This window comes from Muscardinus avellanarius, assembly GCF_963383645.1.
Source record: "Muscardinus avellanarius genome assembly, chromosome: 12".
Classification (NCBI taxonomy): Eukaryota; Metazoa; Chordata; class Mammalia; order Rodentia; family Gliridae; genus Muscardinus; species Muscardinus avellanarius.
Genome location: NC_137798.1, coordinates 34,878,088 through 34,894,451, shown reverse-complemented (window position 1 = coordinate 34,894,451; position 16,364 = coordinate 34,878,088).

The following is a 16,364-nucleotide window of genomic DNA, read 5'->3' as shown; positions in this document are numbered from 1 at the left end:
TATAGGATCTTAAGGCATATTTTATCTTACTGCTGTTTTATTCAGTTCCTGGAAGATTGTCTTCACAGTATAGATAATCTTCATTGTAAGCCTGTTGAATAAAAAAACTGGTTTTAAAAAGTCAGTTTTGATCATCACATTTCACAATATTCTAAGATTGCCTAAGAAATTGCAAGGGTAAAAAAAATCTAAGAAAATAGAAATGAGAATGTACGTTTTTTGATGGAGGAAACACCAAGTGCTGTGTGCGTGTATGTTTGTATTACTTTGAACCTCATTATGATGTATAATTACAATGCACTAATAAAAGAATAATAAAAAAATTGGCACATAAACTGAACTACTGTATTGTAGTTCACCTTTCTGAACTAATAAAAATTCACATTTAATGGGCAAAAAATATTTTGGTGAACAACTTTCTACATTTAACAGCAATAGATATTATCATAAAACAAATTTAGAGATTTGATTCTATTCAGATGTAAAATAAGTAGCCACAGGTCAAAAAATCTTACAAACAAAATTAACAAGCCAAAAAAGAACTTGAAAAATATATATAACAAACTTGCTAATTAGAAAATACAACGTAAGCCCTATATAAGAATGGTCAAAAGGCAAGAAAAAACAATCCAGAACAGAGGGAGAATAAGTGGCTAACAACCAAAACATTTTCAAACTCAAAAGTGTTAAAGAAGTACAAATTAAAACAATAGTAAAATAGTGAGAAGACACCAAAAATCTACATATTTAGTTTTAAAGATTTTAAATAGGTGTGGTATCCACTGCCTACAGTGGGATAAATACTTAGACATAACAATAACAAAGCTGTTTTGGTAAGCATCTGTGATATTTGACCCACTGATTCTATTTCTAGGAATCTAAGCAAGTAAAATAATTAGAAATGTGGTCAACTACCTATATGCAAATAAGTTGCACTAAATATTTTAATAAAATAAAGTTTAAAAGAAATATCTAATTGGGCATTAAAAAGGTAGCATTTTGAGTAATGCATGATATGACCATATGATAAAGTATTATGTGCGTTTACAGTTAAATGAGTACTTTTGTTAAAATACAGGAAAATAATTTTGTTGAAATGTTAACAAAAAAGCATAAATCAAGAAACAGAAATAGACTGATGATACAACCAAAACTATGATACAGATAATTTTGTCTAATATATCGAGAGTGTAGATGTTATTTTTTCCTTATTTTCTCTAGCTTTCCTCATCTACTGCTTTTTCAGGATGGGTGTGTGATTGATCCTAGTAACTTGGGAAGTTAAGACAGGAGGGTTACAAATTCAAGGCCAGCCTTGGCAGATTAATGAAACTCTGTTTCAAAATTAAAAACTAAAAAATTAAAAGGTCTGGGGTATAGCTCAGAGGTAGAACCCACTCTAGGTTCAGTCCCCAGTACCACAAAACAAAACTCTATTGTTTGGACTAAAAGATAGTCTTCACTAAAAAATAAAAAGAAATCATTAGAAATTTTCAATATTTATTACATAAGCTATTGATTATATTATGAAACACCAGAGCAAGCTCTTGTATATATTTATACTTGCGTAGAATTGTGAGTCCACCTTCGTTCTTCATATTCATGGTACTTAGCCTGATTTGGGAGGAGAAATTTTTGAAAAATTTACTTAAGGTGCTGGAAGAAGATTGCAGAAGGAGAAGGCTTTCTCTCATTTCTGGGGATTGTCAGGGGATGGAGAGTGGGTTCATGGTACGAGTGTAAGGGTGTCCCATGGAAGAGTCTTGGCTGAGAGCCTAGACCTATAACCTTACAGCCTTATGACCTGACAGCAGCCTGTACCAGCACCCAACCCACCAAGTCTGCAGATGCAGTTTCCCTTGGCCCAGAGCGTCACACACCTTGAGATCATTCTTTCTGCCCACCTTCCCCCCTCCCACAGCTCTTGGGCTGCAAAGGCCTTCTATCCCTGGGGCTGCCAAACTCCTAGTGCATACTTGGCTATGCATTACTGATCACAGTCCACCTGTCCCGTTCTCCAGCCGTTTACCTGGCAGCTCCAAGCCAGTTCCAACCTAGTAATACAAGAACTTCTCTGCTCTTTGGTAACTCAGCTATACTTTGTCCCAAGAGGTCTGAAGTATTCTTATGTCTTCCCTTTTATTAAGTACTTTCCTGATCCCTAAGGCAACTTGTAGAGGTTTTTTTAATGTGTGTGTGTGTGTGTGGTGGTGGTGGTGGTACTGGGGATTGACCTCCTGAGCTATACCCTCAGGCCTATTTTTTTTTTATTTGAAACAGGGTCTTGCTAAATTGTTGAGGGCCTAAGTTGCTGAGGCTGGCCTTAACCTGCAGTCTCTTGATAGAGTCTCCTAAATCCTGAATAGATGACCAGAACACACCACCACAACTGGCGTGCAAGTTTTTTTTTTTTTTTTTTTTTTTGGTGTTATTGGGGGTGGAACCCAGAGGCTTTCTACCTCCAAACTATACTCCCAGACCTATTTTATATTTTATTAGGAAACAAGGTCTCAATAAGTTGCTGAGAGCCTCACTAAGTAGCTGAGGCTGGCTTCGAACATATGCGATCCTCCTGTCTCAGCCTCCCAAGCAGGGATTACAAGTGTGCGCCACCACGCCCGGGATAAGTATTCTTTTGTCACAGTTCATTGTTCTTTATCTTAAACTGCCTATGTTTAAATTGTGTTTTCTATGATGAATGCTCCCAGATTGCTTTAGGAAACATCTCTGAGAATAAAGCATGAGAAACAGCTCACCATATGGAGAATGCTCAGGGCAGATTCTAACCTACCAGAAGATTCTTAAACAAAGAAGACTCTAGTATGTGGGAAATGACAGGGGGCAATGTGCCCCATGAAATACATTGAATTATTTAAAAAATTGAGAGACGTGGTATTGGAAAGAAGATAGGTCACAGAGAGAAATATGGTTGTGCTTTTTTTTAAAATTTTTACATTGGTGCATTCTAATTGTACAAGATAAATTCCCAGTGATATTTTCACATATGTACATAACATTATTTGGTCTGTTTCCCTCCCCAGACTTGCCCTTCCTTTCTTTCCCCATGCCCCTTATACCATTCAATGGTCCTTCTCTTGTTTTCATAAGGTCCCTTCTCTTTCCTTCTTCTCCTTAGCCTCTACATATCAGAGAAAACATACAGACTTTAATCTTTCTGAGTCTGGCTAATCTCACTTAGCATGATGTTCTCCAGCGCCATCCATTTTGTTGCAAATGACATAATTTTACTTTTCTTCATGGCTGAATAAAACTCTGTTGTGTGAAATTTAGTACGATCCTAAATGTGGTGGGAAAAGTACAAATAGAAACATGTGATAATACTTGAATTAGAAGAAAACCCAGCTGTACCGGGCAACAGAACTGAGCGTGGAGGCTGGTTTGAAGGTTACTGCATTCATTCAAGTAAGTGGTGATGGCACCTGGCCCCCATCAGTAGAGGCCCTACAGAAGGAGAGACATAGGGAGAATCGAGGTAAACCTGGAAGGAGACTTTCTCTAAAGAGCACCGTTTGCTCATCAAGCAGCAGAATCTTTTATCTCTGCTTATCTCAAACCACTCAGCCCAACACTCTGGCCAAGCACCTTCTTTTATATAGAACTGTGCACAGTTTGCTCTAGACAAGCCATGACTTACAGGCCACTATTAACCGAATTTCATTCCATCTCCTCTCCAAACTCCCATGCTACCATCTAATTCAACATGTGTACATATTTTCTCCATCACCCAACTTGTCCTTATTAATTTATTCATAGATCTAAAGGGCTAGCTTTTTCTTAATTTCCAGGAATGAAACTTCAGGATTTGGTGATCCTGATGAAAATACATTCTGTGAGAAGACATAATGTTTTCTTATGTGGGTCTTTGACATTTTTCTTGTGCAGTAAAGCATACCAGTGAATTCCCATGTGGCAAAAGTGAGGCCACTTGCAACTCAGTGAGACCCTGTTTCAAAATAAAGAATAAAAAATAGGACTGGGGACGTAGCTCAGAGATAGAATTCCCCTGGGTTCCATCCCCAGTACTGCAAAAAAAAAAAAAAAATTGTAGGTATCATCCCATTCCATAACACAATTTTGGCACTTGAAGATTCTGATGTAATCCACAGGGCAGGAAGCTGCAGCCAAAGGTTAACTGTATCTACCCAAGGTCCCAAAGATGAAGGGCACAGGTCTTCAGCAGGTGTGGTCCACCGAAGTTTTTTCTGCATTTTCCTCCAGGGCTTACATTAAAGTGAAACATAGGTTGACTTCTCCAGTTTGATAGAGACTCTTACACTATGCCTGTCTTGATAAAGGTCAAGTGTTCCCTTCAAATCGAGAAAAGGAGGACAGCCAACCTACACACGTCCCTTTTCTACCCTCAAAAGTGTTAGTTAGTTAGTTAGTTAGTAACATCTAAGGCCGATGAAGGGTGAGGAAACCTGGAGTGCATGGAACCTGAAGACTTCTTTGTTCAAATTTCCAAAGAAGGGCATCGCAGCACAGACATGCCCTGGCAATCCTGTCACTTGGCGTGCGGGTTCTTTAGATCAGTGTGGTGCCTGAGAGTTAAGCTCCCAAGTGTTGCTTTTGCTGGTGGGCTACAGATTCCACATAGAGTAGGTGGGACACAGATTGAGACCCTCAACATCAATGCCCGAGGGTGCCCTCTGCCGGCAGCAGCTGGACAAGCTGCATCTCCACTCCCTATTGGCAAGCCACCAATTAGAAACAATACTTAGGGATTAGGCTTGGCTTCTTCTCTCACATGATGGTTGGTTGTGTCTGTAAACTTGGCCAAGCTATGGTGTCCAGTGGTTGGATCAAACACCCATCCAGATGTTGCCATGAAGGTATTTTTAGATATAAATTATTTTTAAGTCAGTAGATCAATTGATGGTTATTAAAAAATGAAGTCCCCAGAAGAGTAAACGATTGGTGTAATTCCTAGCCCATGAGTGAATCCTGATTTTAGGCTTTCTAGTCCCCAAGATGGCATGAGTCAATTGCTTCAAATAAATCTCTCTAGATAGATAGACACATAAATTAAAATATTTATCTACCAATATCCATATCTATGCGTGTGTGTGTGTGTGTGTGTGTGTGTGTGTGTACACATATTTTGTTTCTCTGGTGAGACCTGATGAATCACAACTAGAGAGTGATAATTTCTCAGCTTCATGATGTTCTCTTATCAAGTGCTGAAAAATAAAAAAGCAATCACTAAAAAAATATTATTTATTTATTTATTTATCAACTATATTTGAGCATTATTCTGTTCTAGGCTCTCTTTGGGGCCCGAGCCAAAGTCCTTGCCCTCATGAAGTACATATTCTATGAGGAAAATAGATGAGACTAAGGTTACAAATACTATAAATCAGAAAACAGTGAGCGTCATGCAGAAAAAGAGAAAAAGATGAAAGTAGATAGTAAAGAGCTCTCAGAAAAGGTAGCACCTGACACTCTCTACATTTATTCACGTTTACCAGATTAACAAACATCTTTAAGTATTCACCGTGTTCAATATGACTTTCTAGATGCTAGGAATAAAAAAGATAAATAACTTCCAACTTTAATATGCATGAAAAACCCGTGCCCTCAGAAAAGAGTAATGTATAAAATATATATATATATATATATATATATATATATATATATATATATATATATATATATATCAGTTTAGGGTAGCCTAAACTGTAAAATGACCAGAGGATAGAGTTTAGAGTTTAGAATGGGTAAATCCTTTAAACCAGATGAGCAGTGACAGAAATATACCCATGTATGCTGGGATTTAAACTTTAAAATACGTTGTTTTTCGAGCACACTAAATGACCTAATTTATTTTGCTTTCGGCAGTATTTCTTTGAAGCTCTAATTTCAGCTCTCATATAACAAATGCTATCTCGCTATTGATCCCTCCAACTTTCAAGTCTCAACATTTGTTCTCCTGTTGTTGCTTTATGACTGGTAGCTATTAGGGCTGTCATTACACAGTTCCACTCTGATACCCATATGAACTGCAGTACATAAAAGAGGGCATTGTTCCAGAGGGTAGAGTTGATGCTGCTCGGCCCAAAGTGTAATCTTCTCTACTTACCACAACCTACTTATTAAGTCTATAGAACAAGTTTTGCGTGCTTTTTGTTTTGTCTTTATTTTTAAGATTGGAATTTGATGTTTATATTAAATACATAACATTAAATTAATAGTAAAAAGTATAAAGATAGGTAATAATATACGATTGAGAATACTATAATAAGAATATAAGTCTTAAGTACAAGCTTTGGGTGGATTTTAAAGTTTGAAAGGGGATGGGCTTTGTGTGTAGCGTAGAGTTCTTTGGCAACCTTCTTTGGGAGACCTGGTTTGGAAGTGATGGGAGAGGACTCATGCTTGTCAAGATGTTTATACATTCTCCACATATATCCACGCTGTCTGCAAATGCAAGGATCTGGATCTATCTAAAGACTGCCCAACTATATATAATTTCTGTGTGCGTTCTGTATACCATATCATTTCCTCTAATTTGTGTAAGAAACATAGTTGACTTCCTGTGTCCTCTCTAGTTCTCCTAAAATCAAGACAGAGGACCTTTACAAAATGCACACCTCACCATGTGACACCCTGTGCCTAGTATTTAAACATTCCTGTTGCTTTCCTTTGCCCTAAGGCTAAAGAGAAAACTTCCTTGGTTGACCGGTGCAGCCCTGTACTCTCTGTTCCCAAAATTCCTTTGGCCCTCATCTTATGCCCTCCCATACAGACTCCACTTCAACCTCACACTGGCCATATTTTTTTTTTCTTAACACTGGCCATTTTTAAACCATTCCTACTGCCACAGAAACTTTGCATGTGTGAGATTGTTTGCCAAAAATATTCTCCTGTCTTTCTTACTTTTTTTTTTTTTTTTTTTTGCAATACTAGGGATGGAACCAAGGGGCATTGTACCACCCAGCTACACACCCAGCCCTGATTTTTAGTCTTTTTTTTTTTTTAAACAGAATCTCAATGAGTTACGAAGGACCTCACTAAGTAGCTGAGGCTGTCTGCTAACTGCGATCTTCCAGCGTCAGCTTCCGGAATGCTGGTATTACAAGAGTGCACCACCACGCCTGGCTTCTTCTCTTGTATTTTAATCTAGTGAGCCTCCTTCAGATCCTAGTAGAGGTATCACTTCATCAGGGCAGGTACGTGATATGGAAGGGAATTGTTTTCCAGAGTGGCTGCACCAATTTCCATTTCCAGAAACAGGGTATAAGGGCTACCTTTTCCTCATCCTCACCAGCATTTGTTATCTTTGGCTGTTTTGAAAAAAAGAGACCCTAACAGGTGTGAGGTGATTCCTCATTGTGGTTTATTTGCATTTTCCTGAGGATTAGAGATTTTGAGCAACTTTTTGTTTATCTGTTGGTCATTCACATGTCTATTCTGGTCCTTTACCTATTTTAAATGTATCTGTTTTTCGTGCTCTTTTGCTTATTGCTGTTGATTTGTGAGAGTTCTTTATATATTTTGGCTATCAGTCCTTTATTAGATATATGGTTTGCTGATATTTTCTCTCATTCCTTTCATTTTGCTGACTGTTTCCTTGGCTATGCAGAAGCTTTGTGGGGTGGGGGTGGGATCTTGGGATGGAACCCAGGGACATTCGACCTTCGAGCTACATCCCGTACCCTATTTTATTTTTTATTTTGAAACAGAGTCTCACTAAGTTGCAGAGGGCCTCACTAAGTAGCTGAGGCTGTCCCAGAACCATAATCCTCTGGTCTCAGGCTCCCAAATGCTGGGATTACAAACATGTGCCACCATGCCCAGCGTGCAGAAGCTTTTTAATTTTATGAAATGTTGCTTTACTATTTTACTCTTGTTGCCTATGATCTTAGTATTATAGCTAAGAAATAATTGTCAAGGTCAAGGCCCATGTGCTCCCCCCACCATGTTTTCCTATAGAAGTTTTAGTTTCAGGGCTTATGAATAATTTTTAATCATTTTGAGTTGATTCTTGAGTAGGATGTGAGATGAGGGTCCACTCTAATTCTTTTGCATGTAATTAAAAAGATTCTTCTTTCCGTGTGTGTATTCTTGGAACTTCTGTCAACATACAAATGACCACACACATGTGGGTTTATTTCTGGGTTCTCTGTTCTGTGACATTGGCCTATATGTCTACCTTAATTCTAATCCCAGACTGCTTTGATTACTGTATCATTGTAATAAATTATAAAATCAGGAAATGTGTGTCTTCAGGTTTGTTCTTGCTCAAAGTCTGTTATCTCTTTGGCAGTCTTTGTGGCTCTAGATGAATTTTAGGATATTTTTCTACTGTGAAAAAATAGGATTTTGGAAGGAGTTTCATTAAAGCTATAGTTCACTTTGGGTTATATTGACATAATGTCAATTTATCTTATACATAAACATCATATCCCTTTTTATTTCTCTGCATCTATTTTAATTTCTTTCATCAGTATCCTTTAGGGAGACTCCAACTGGAAAAGTAGTGCTGAAGCAGAAATATTGAGATATGCCAGGTATGGTGGTGCACGCTTGTAATCCCAGCATTTAGGAGGCTGAGACAGGGGATTTTGGGTCATGGATAGATTCAGCTACTACCTGCTGAGGCTCTTTGCAATTCAGTGAGTCCGTTTCAAAATAAAGAATAAAATGTAAGTCTCAGGGTGTAGCTCGAAGATAGAATGCCCCTGAGTTCCATCTACAGTACTGAAAAAAAAAAAAAGAAAGAAATACTAAGATAGATTTCTGAGGTGCTATATTTCATCCAGTGTAAGGCATCATGAATAGGACCATGGGACACAATTATTTTTGGTATCACAAACTCTTATAATACATTGATTGTTGTTTATTGTAATGTACTCTGATTACAAAGATGTTAAACTATAAAGTATACATGTACAGCCGGGCGTGGTGGCTCACGCTTGTAATCCCCACGCTTGGGAGGCAGAGACAGGAGGATCGCGCAGGTTCAAAGCCAGCTGCTCTGGCTTAAGAGACCCTGTTTCCAAATAAAAAGTATAAAATAGGTCTGGGAGTGTAGCCCGGAGGTAGAAGGGTTTCCAAGAACACCAGTACCACCACAAAAAAAAAAAAATACACATGTACAATTGATGAAATATAGTACTTCTTGGTTTCAACCATACAGAGAAAACAAGAATGAAAAAGTCAAGAATTAGGCTTCTAGTTTTAGTGATGAAATAGAAATTGATACAGCCAAGTTAGACACCCCCCCAAAAAAAAAAAAAACACAGGTTGAGATCTTATTTAGGAAAGAGATGGTGAATTTTTCTCTGGACTTGAGTTTAGGTGCTAGTGGGATATTTGTAGTGAAGGATACAGAGTATGCAGTGCAGATAAAAGTCTGAGCTTGAAATGGAGATTTGGGAGCCATCCACATATCGATCAAATATACTTGAAGTCATGAGAGTAAATGAAATCACACAGGAAGCAATATAATGCTTCCCTGAACTCACTTTAGGGCCAAACTTTGTGACAGATGAAAAAAAAAAAGAAGAAAGAAAGAAAGAGAGAAAGAAAGAAAGGGAGGGAAGGAGGAAGGAAGGAAGGAAGGAAGGAAGGAAGGAAGGAAGGAAGGAAGGGCACAAAAAGAACCAGGTGTGTAGAGTGCCTGGGACGATAAGGAAACAGAAAAATTGCAAGAGAGAAAAAGACCACCAATGTTCACTGAAGGACTGTGTGATAGAGACAAAACTGTACTTTGCAGTTGATCACTAAGGGCCTCAGTAAAGTTGTCCCTGGAGAGAGAGGAGGAGAAAGCAGAGGGCAGGGCTTGAGAGGTGGATGTGGGATGAGCTAATAGACATTTGAGATGAAACCAATTGCTTAGTCAGTGATGCTGAGGAGGAAACAGAAGGGAGACAATGTTTTTTGTTTATTTATTGTTTTTTTCAGAAGGCGAATGGTGAAGGCAAATTGTCCCAGTGTGAGAGAATTGAAAATTATTAAACTGAGGAAAAGAAACCCTTAGAAAAAGAGGTTTGACAGATAGGGAGAAAGAAAGGAGGGGTTCAGAAAATGAAAGGGTGGTTGAGATACAAACTTAATTTCCTCCCCTAAAACAGAAACAAAATCTTGCTGTACGATATTGTTATTGGGAAGGGTTTCCAATTATTTAAAAATATAACTTAAGAAGTGATCTCTCCTGTGTTTTTCTACATAGGGTTATATTAGCCAAACTCCAAAATAGCAAAATCATAGCAAATTGAGGACATTACGTCTGACGAGATGGATCAGGCAGATTGACTTCATTGCTCTCAAAATACTGAATATTATTGTTTTCACCATGTGTACTGTCAAGCCAAACATAAAATAATATCCAGTATCAAGCTTAGAATGGAGTCAAACAAAATGGCAGCATGGTGAAGAGGTCACTGAAAACGACTCACAACTTTTTATCCTTTTTTTCTGCCACTTTTTACTCCACAGAGCTTCGAGTATGGTAATGCCATGAATAGAATCATTTTACCCCCAGAGAGAGCACTAAGAAATGTTCAGCTGTCTACTGGAGCAATAATGGAGACTTTTTAAATTATAAAGAGGCAGCTTGATCTTTTGACTTTCTATCATGAAATGTGAGTAATGAGAGTTATTCACAAATTCTAGGAATTAAATAGTAAAGTGAATTTTTAAATATAGTCAAAAATCTCCTAAGATTTAAATGTCTTAATCACCCATGAAAATGTTATTGGAAATGCATCCTCTTGAATTCTTGAAGACAAATAACCATTTTCATATGCTCTGCTCTGTGGGAAAGTATAGTTTCATTTTAAACCTTCTGCCAGGTAGTCACTAGAGTTCAGATTGGTAACAGAAGCCATTTTGTTTTAAACAAATTCGACTGAATATTAACAAACGTTAATGTGATAATCTTCCTCTCTCCCTTAAGAATTTATTTCATGGTTAAATTATATTAAGTCGGACATCTTATTTGCCATACAAAGATGTATTTTACCTGCTATAAATGTATTCCAGCAATGGGATTTGGTACCAAAAAAATTTGCAAATAATAGCTGAATATTGAATTCAAAACTTCTATTTAAGAAAGGTAAATGATTTTTCTCTGCATTTTCAAGACTAGATTTAAAATGTTCAACTTAAGCCATGCTCCATCTATAAGGTATAAGTACTGGTTCAAGACCGTGGTTGAGGAGCGGTGTAGCTCAGTGGTAGAGCACTGGCCTAGACTATGCAAGGCCCTGGGTTGATCACCAGCATGGCAAGAGAAAGAGAGAAAGAAAACCATGTTTGAGCAATTGAATTATTTAATCTATTGAAGGTGACAGCTGTGTATTACAGGAATGTGCAGTTACTGACTTCTGAACATTTATTACTTGCTTACTAGTCTATAATGGCTTTGAATAGACCGCTCTGTAAGTATATATTTAGTCATTTCAAAAATGCATATTATTATTCAGTAGACTTTGTACCAAAGCATGATAAAAGAGGTGTTGTTTTCTCAGTATTATTCTGGGGCCATGCCAGGTATTCACAAATGATTTTTAAACATATTATTTACTAGTATGAGGTTGGAGAATTTGTGTGTTTACAAAGTATGCATTGCTGCCCTAGTCTAAATTCTATGCAAATTTTTAGATATATTTATCTAAGAAAAAGTCTGATACCTATTTTGTTCAACCTTACCTTTACCTTTGACCTTGACCTAGACTGTCTTCTTGAAAAAACTATAATCTTGACAGCAACTGATTACTTAATTGCCACCTCATTTCCTTTTGCCCCTTTAACTCTGATCTCAAAAAGATGTCTACACCTGTATTGCTGGCATCTTATTTCCTAGTTCACAGTTAATTTCCACCTCCTTTTGAAATCTAGACTTTCAAGTCCCTCATAACTTTGAACTAATTACCAATATAATGTTCATCGACATATGTCATTTAGCTCCTGAGCTTATTTTATAAAACTAAGTATTCCTTTATCACAAATTACCCTGCTCTCTGTCTCTCTTATTCTTTTATTGTTCTTAACAGAAACTGCATTTCCTAACCCATACTGTTAAAATCATTAGTATTATGGATTGTGATTAAATGAAAAATGGCTCCAGAAATGTATAAGTACATATAACATCATAGTTTCCAAGCTGTACATAAGCTTAGAAGTCATCAAATGACTTGCTTACTAGTCTATAATGGCTTTGAATAGACCACTCTGTAAGTATATATTTAGTCATTTCAAAAATGCATATTATTATTCAGTAAACTTTGTACCAAAGCATGATCAAAGATGTGGAAGAGGAAGAAAATTCAAATGACCTTGATTCTACTTTTGGTGAAAGACAATACTAGGACTAAAATCCTGATCTCCTTACTACTTCATGATGATGTCTGCTATGGTGGTTTGTTACAAAAATTTACATATGTATTATTTTCATATAGTGAATTTTATATGGCCTAAGATAAATTTGATAATCTCTGATGATAATGATGACAATGATGATGATGATGATGATGATGATGATGTGTATATCTGTAGAGGAACAGCAAGCACCTTATATTTTACATCATTGATGCCTACAAATGGCCATGTTGCACATACATACCTATAACAGTACAAACTAGTACAGAATTCCGAGGTAAATTATGTTGACATTAGCTGTAATGCCAAACTTCCTTTCCACAAATTTTCTATAAATTTTAGTATGAAACCATATATAATTAACTGAAAATCAAATCTTCCAGTTACATTTTTGACAAATTATTGTTGCTAAGCAAAAAACGTAAACACAGTGGTTTAAATTTGTGTTGCTTCCTCACACAAAACCATATAAAATAGCATTTACCAGAGGCAATGGAAATGCATGATTGCAGTGCTCAAGTAAAAGTTTCGGAATTTAAGAAGCACTTAGTTGCTGCATTAGGCCATTTAGGATGTTTCAACGTCTCAATTGACTGTAATTCCAATCTGCTCAAGTGCCCTGTTAATGACCTTGCATCCTCAAGTAAGCAGAGGAATGCAATGTTTATACTTAAAAAAAAATCTCTACCACAAACAGACTGAAGGACAGGTTCTTTTCATTCTATCTTCACAATGGCAGGAGAGAGTAAATTGTTACCACTACATCAATTGAGAGAGGCTAACCTTTAGTGGCTCTTAATGAAAGCCCTCATTGACAAAACAAAATCAACAGTTTCAGGTATAAAAAAAGCCACTTAAGTGTTTTCCATTTCTTATTGTCTAACAGTGAGTAATTATACTGGTGAAACCTAAACAAGCGGTGAAATCTACCCACACTTACACTTTAACTTGGGTGCCAGGTAGTAAACAGATAGGTCTCCAGGCTTCCTGGAGAAGTGTCACTCCCACGTATAAGTATTCAGACATCTCTGCAGAGTGGAAAAGTTCTAACATCTGGGGATGTTGCTACAAAGAATTTCTGTATTGAGTCCCCATGTCTGAAATAATCTTAAACTCACAGTATGCCAAATATCTATTTGAGTTGGTACCAAACTAAGAAAGCAGCAGAACTTGTTTAATCTTTCCTTAGAGAAAAGTGGTAGTGGCTAATATGAAATTTAATATCAAAAGTCATTGTGTCCCAGGGACAAGTTGAGGTGGCGCATTTAATACATGTTTAGAACAACAAACTCTAGGCTCTTAGCATCATCTTTCTTTAGAAACATGAAAGGACATTTATATATCTTCTAATATATTTGCTCTCAAATGATTCATTTCCAGCAGTGTTATTTTAGCTTACAAGTATTCCATCATATTTTCTACAATGTGATCATTTTGTTGTTGCTTTGTTTTGTTTTGCTTTGAGAAAAAAAGTATCAGTGATAATGAAACAATGCCCTTTCCTGTTTCAGAAAAAAAGATCAAAGAAGGTATATACAGTTTTCTATTTTGTTCATAGTTTTTAGCAGTGATAGAATGTATATACCTATAGTACTAATACAGCTTTTTGTGCAAGACAATGAAAAAGTCCCAGGAAAGTTTTATAAGAAATCAATATTACCCTTGTGAATGAAGCAGTTTCTTAGAGCATGATGTCAAATAACTGCAAAATTTTCACCTGCTTAGGGGAGGAGAAGGTGGTCTTTATCGCTGGAAATGGAGGGCAAGAATTGAATAGAGAGGATGCTCTAGGGAGAAAGGGGGGGAAAAGCATATAAAGAGGAAAGTAGACTTAGACCAGACTGAAAAAAATGCCTAGCATGGTATTTCTGCGGGTTAGATTTTATCTTGTAAGTCATAAGGAACCAATGGTGACTTTTCAATCTAGAGAGTAATTCTTGGTTTGACTCTTCCATGTCTCAAATTCCAGCAGTAAATAATAAGTGTCATAGAGAGAGTGTCCCTGTGGCTTAAAGGATTTAATGAATGTTTTAGAAGAAGTAGATATCATGGTGGCCAGAGGGAGTATTTGAATAGATTTGGGAGTTGTCATAGAAGGCAGAGGACGGATATTTTAGTAGAAAAGAAAGGTTTCTACAAATTTAATAAAAGACAATAGGCATGCATTTAAGCAGTAAAAACCAGAGGTGTGTCTGAGTCCTGAAGCAGTACTCGAAAAAGCATAGTGTTAAGAGCATGTGATTTACAGTCATCTACTTGGATTCAAATTTCAGCCCTAACACATGCTCCAGATAAATAATGTTGAGCAATTAGATTGTTTGTGCTGTAGGCAATAGAAGCAGACTTTGGTTGATTTATGCAAGAGAGAGAAAAGGAGATAGGGAGGAAGGAGGAAGAGGTGAGGAAAGGAAAGGGATTTATCCTGGGATGGGTGGTAACTAAGAGATTCAATCTCTTCCACTGGTGGCAGGAAGCTGTCAGCTCTGGTGGATTTGCAGCAGGGACTTGTGAACATCGTCCTTATTTGGTGCTATCATCAGTCTCTTTATTATCACTTTCAAAATTGGCATCCAAATATGGAAACAACAGGACCAGTGCTCTAAGCAGCTGTTATTATGAGGAGTTTTGGAAATGATCCTGGTTAAGGAGGATTGGAATCAGATTATAGGCGGATTTGAATGTTAAACTAAGGATTTAGAACTTTATCTTGTAGATAATACACTGATTTTTATCTTATTTTGATTTGCTTACTTTGTACCAAAATGGAACATATATTCAATATAACACAATTCATAGGTATACAACTTAGTAAATTTTCACAAAATAAGTTTTCCTCTACTGTGTGAACAGCAAGAAGGGCAGAGATCAAAATACTCCTTCTCTACATGGGCAAGTTTACAGCATGGACATTTATTTGAAAACAAAATTTTTAATAAAGACAATTCTGTCAGTAAGATGAAAATTAGAAAAAAAGTTTACAAAAATTATATTTGACCAAGTGCTGTGGCACACACCTGTAATCCCAGTACTTGACAGGAGGGTCTCAGGTTCAAGACCAGCCTCAACAACTTAGCAAGACTCTGTTTTAAAATAAAATATTAAAAAGGCAGGAGGTAAGCTTGGAGTGAGAGTACCCCTGAGTTCAATCCCCAGTATCAACAAAATAAAATTACATTTGGGTAATATTTTATAAAGTACTAGATGAAGGAAATATAAAATGACTATTAATATACAAGACCAAGAATAAAAATGCCATGAATATTGTGAAAAATTCAGAAAAGCAACTTATTTTAGAGGGGGAAATGAATATATTGTTTTTTGAAATACTGTTTTCTTACTATAAAACCAAACACACTCATTATGGAAATAAGTCTACTCTTCAATCTATGCTGTTACTCTCTCTCTCTCTCTCTCTCTCTCTCTCTCTCTCTCTCTCTCTCTCTCTTGTGTGTGTGTGTGTATTCTATAAACACACAGATATAAATTTTTGCACATAAAATGTGACAGTCTATGCCCTTCTGTATCATCCCCTATATTATTTTTCATATAATATAAAAGTGACTTGATGATAAATGTATCAAGAACATTTTTCAGTATTAAAATCCCTCCGTAATTACATTGTTTGGCTATATAATATTTAATTGTGTAAATATGCCATTTTTAATCCAATCTCTTCAACTTTTTTGCACAATTACATTATTTCTAAGTCTTACTTATATAAAAAGGTTGTGTGTAATGCATACAGTGTATATGGTATGCAAGTAGCCCTAAAATATTTGGTGGAAGAAAATCACTGGGTCATAATTATTACATTGTTTTAAAACTTTTGATACATATTATTAAATTGTATTTCAGAAAAGTTTTGTCAAGTTCCTCTTCTGCCCACAGTGTATTAGAGTAACTGATTCTTTGCACTCCTACCAACGTTTTTCATAATAATTTTCTTTTTAAAGTAGTCTTTGACAATATGATAGGTATAAATGGTTTGTCTTTTTGTTTTGATTTACATTTCTATGCAA